The sequence below is a fragment of the Gossypium hirsutum genome, chromosome A04 (assembly GCF_007990345.1).
Source record: "Gossypium hirsutum isolate 1008001.06 chromosome A04, Gossypium_hirsutum_v2.1, whole genome shotgun sequence".
Lineage (NCBI taxonomy): Eukaryota > Viridiplantae > Streptophyta > Magnoliopsida > Malvales > Malvaceae > Gossypium > Gossypium hirsutum.
Window position 1 is genome coordinate 41,419,303 of NC_053427.1, and position 4,484 is coordinate 41,423,786.

A 4,484-nucleotide genomic window follows, 5' to 3' on the forward strand; every position below is an offset into this window, starting at 1 on the left:
ATGTGCAAGACACCATACTTTATCAAGCCCAACATACCAATCCTCATTTAAGTCATGGTTATCATCATACTAAACAAATCTCAATTAAATCATCAAGCATTCATCACTAATAACGTAACCCATTACATAGACACAATCACAAACCACATCTCAAAGACATAGGCACATACATAATCATATAATCAACATAAGCCATCATTCATGGCTATATACAAATTTGGACCGTAAACCATTTTAGGCCAACACATTTGGCCACATTAATAATGACATAATTAATCAAAAGACAAAGTCCCTATACATGTTATAAACTTAAAATATTTGCGTTCACTTATACCCAATGATAGCTTGATAGTATGACGGCATCTCCGGCGGCCTTCAACCAGAGCTAGCTAAATTAACCTATAAGGGATGGGAAAGGAAGAGGAGTAAGCTTCAAAGCTTAGTAAGTTCATATACAAATAATAAACAACTATTAACATTCATTTAATTTATCCATCCATAAGGATAATATTATTACAATTTGCATTAAGTCTCATGATTACCACTTATTTATTCATAATGCGTAATCTCTTATCTTACAAACACTAATTGCATGTCGTGGCATTAGACTAGCAACCATAATCTCCCCATTATAGCATGTCACATTATTAATACGTTATTTCAACTCTCTTAACAACATGCACATCGTTTACGAGTAATCATAATTTCAACATATAACTTAACAATCTTTCACATATCTATAGCTCATTTTTCTCTATGTTTACATAATGACCTTAATCGACGATTACGCTTGTTTCTCTTTTTTCTCATATCCATTGAATCACAGTTTAAGTATATACATTGTACTATATCACAACTCAATTAGGCTCATAAGCCCAACACATTATTATTTTCAGATCTTATCATACATACATTCATCATAAATGTAGATCATTAGTCACAAAGTTATCAATATTTCACAAGCATAACTTGTTCATGTGCATTCTTAACAAGAATTCATCATATACCAAATTCACTTCACATGAGTTCTGTGTACATACCTGTACCACTCGTAATATAGTCACATACTTTCTCGTTCTTAGCATACCCATTGAACCAATCGGAATACTAATTGGATACACGGAAAGTCTTGCTCGTAAGTGCAATAACCTTAAGCAATGCTACCTCATATCTCATAACCAATAGATGATCATTCTTGAGCAAATCTCGGGCCTGCTCATACAAGCTGACGGTCAAGATGTAACTACACAGTACTACTCACACAAGCTGTCAGGTATCTGCAACACATGCCGGACTACCCAACCACTGGTATACATATGAGACCAGCACCCGGATCACATAATCACATACATATATCACAATTATCCTTAGTGACATGTCACTCGTATCCTATTTTATTCCTAAGGTTCACACAAGATCTCTCTCACTTATCTGAACTTCGTCAAATACAACTGTAGAATCAAACATTTATTTTATACATTATCAAAACATTTAGAATATTTAAAATACAAACATAACATAGCATTATTTACATACAAACTTACCTTGACACCAAAAATGGCAAAGAGGGACCTAACCGTCAATTTCTCATTTTTCCCCAATTCTAGGTCCGAATCTCATTTTATTTGATCTATAATATCACATTTAGTCTATTTATTAGTCACATTATTCAATGCGATCCAAAAATCACGTTATGGAAAAATTACATTTTTGTCCTTAAAGTTTCACATATTTATTTTTTGCCCCTAGGCTCGTAAAATGAATTTCATTCAATTTCTTTACTACCCATGCATAGCCGAATCATTTTCATGCGTATAGAAGCCCATATTTTCCATTAAATTTATTTTTAACACATATTTCATAACTTTTACAAATTAGTCCTTTTTGACATTTTTACCGAAAATCACTTAGTAAAAGTTGTTTCTCTAACCACATAATCTACCATTAATCATCAAAATGAAAAAATTCCTAACATAGGTCAAACCCTAGATCTTCATCATATCTCAAATAAATGGTAGAAATAGGTAGATCATGACACAAGGATTTTAAAAACGTAAAAATCATTAAAAACGGGGCAAGAATGGACTTACGTTGGAGCTTGGAAAGCTTGAACAAAACCCTATCCATGGAGTCCATGGTATTTTCGACCAAGGGTTGAAGATGACAAGAAATTTTGGCTTATTTTCCCTTTTTATTCTTTTAATTACCAAATGACCAAAATACCCCTAACTTAAAAATATTCTATTTCACCCATTTCATGCCCATTTTGGTCCAAAAAATTAACCAATGGTATAATTACCATTTAAAGACCTCCAATTTAAAATTTCATAGCAATTTGACACCTCTAAATTCTAGAACTCAAGTTTTGCACTTTTTACAATTTAGTCCTTTTGACACCCAATGTATGTTTTGGGTCTCGTGGGCCCGTATAAGGGACGATATGCATGTGAATGAGAATTTTTAAATTTGAAAGGAAATTTATGTCTTAGTTTTGTATGATTGTGTGAGTTTATGCCTTGTAACGCCTCGTACCCTGTTCCGGTGTCGAATATGGGTAAGCGGTGTTACACTAGATCATATAATGCCTTACCACATAGTGATTTCCAATCGAACATGGGATAGTGAAACTCCCTGTGTCTTTTAACTTTGGAGATAACTTATTCATCAACATTGTTGTGCACCTTTCAGTGAGAGCAACGATCAATAATTCTCCCAATCTGCTTTTCTTCGACAATATATCCTTCATGAATTTTATGTAGTTGGGCATTTTTTCTAATGATTCGACTAATGGTATGCTGATATGGAATTTTTCAAGACATTTAAAAATCTTTTAAACTGAACATCTTGCCTAGAATTATGAAATCACTGAGGAAATGGTAGCGATGGTCGTCCTTTAGGTTGATGATACTATTTTGCTATGGCATTTTAGTTGGTAGCCTAATATGGTTCTACCACATCATATCTCTACTTACCTTTTTCAAGTGCAATATGTTTTTCAGATGGCTCTGGGATTTTTACCTGGTCACATTTTGAGTCGTCCTCTTCTGTAGCAGCATTTTGAACATCATCTAGCTAAGTCCCACTTTTGAGAGTAATAGCCTTGCATTTATCTTTTCCTTGTGTTCTTGAATTTTTGGTGTCGCTAGATAATGCTCCCTGCGGTCTCGTGTTCAAAGCATTGGCTATCTATCACACTTGATTTTTAAGGGCTCAGAGGGATGTAGCCTGACTTTGGATCACAACATCATTCTTAGCCATATAATCCTTTAACAAAGCTTCCATAGAAGTAGATGATGACGCCTGACCATACTAATTATTTTGTTAGGGAATTGATTGAACATATCCTAGTGGCACGTTGTTGACATTCTGCCTTGCGACAGTATTAAAATTTCCTGCACTTTGATTATTTCAACCAAAATTCGGATGTTGTCTCCACCCTGAATTATAGGTATTGGAGCATGAATTATTGTTTTGATTAGAGTTCCCTATATAGCATATTGATACTGGATTGGATGGACATTCATAAAACATGTAACTTTCATCACAATAAACACATGATGATTCAACTACTTTTATTTCTTGCAAAGTATTTGAAGGTTTCATGGTTTTAATTATATTAGCCAGAGAATATACATGGGTCATCAATAAAGTGATTGCATCGAGCTCGATGGTACTGACAGCTCTCTTACTCGTCCTAACTCATGTAGTTGGATACCGATAATCATTGCTGGTAATTTTTTCCAAAATTTCGTATGCTTCATTATATGTCTTATCCAACAAAATACCATTTGCTGAGGCATCAACTACCATTCGTGTATACGCATTTAGCCCATTGTAAAACATCTACATTTGAGTCCAGTGTTGTAATCCATGCATCGAACATTTCCTAATTAACTCCTTAAATCGCTCTCACACTTCATATAGTGTTTCATCTTCAATTTTTTGAAAGGATGTAATATCATTTCTCAACTTAGCATTCATAGTGGGAGGATTATACATTAACAAAAATCTCTAGCAAAAGTCATTCCATGATGCCACTGTTCCTGATGGTAAAGCATTTAACCATGCCTTGGCATGATCTCTTAAGGAATACGGGAATAGCTTAAGTCTCAATGCATCTTTAGGAACACCCTCTTGTTTGAATGAGTCACAGGCTTCTAGAGAAAGTCTTAAATGTAGTCATGGGTCTTCATTGGGCAAACCACCATATTGCCCTACAATTTGTAAGATCTGGAGCATTACCGGTTTCAACTCAAATTGTTGAGCTTGTATAGTTGGTCTGGCTATTCCTGGATTCAAGTCATCTATCATCTGGACAACATGCTCTCTAATTGGCCAGTCTCGATCATCCACCACTGCCCCATGTAAGGATTCTCGTTGTGATCATTTGGACTGCCATTTTGATCATTCTTGCTTCCAGCCATTTTTCTCCATTCTTTTCTCTTTCTTCATAAAGTTCTGTCAATCTCTACATTAAAAAGGTA

General features: G+C 34.6%; 1 non-coding gene across 1 annotated transcript; it reads left to right on the forward strand.

Moving 5' to 3' along the window:
• Positions 1 to 3,865: 3,865 nt before the first annotated feature.
• LOC121228808 (small nucleolar RNA R71) lies at positions 3,866 to 3,972 on the forward strand. The gene has a single exon (XR_005926383.1). It is a non-coding gene; the product is annotated as a small nucleolar RNA R71 (small nucleolar RNA).
• Positions 3,973 to 4,484: the final 512 nt, after the last annotated feature.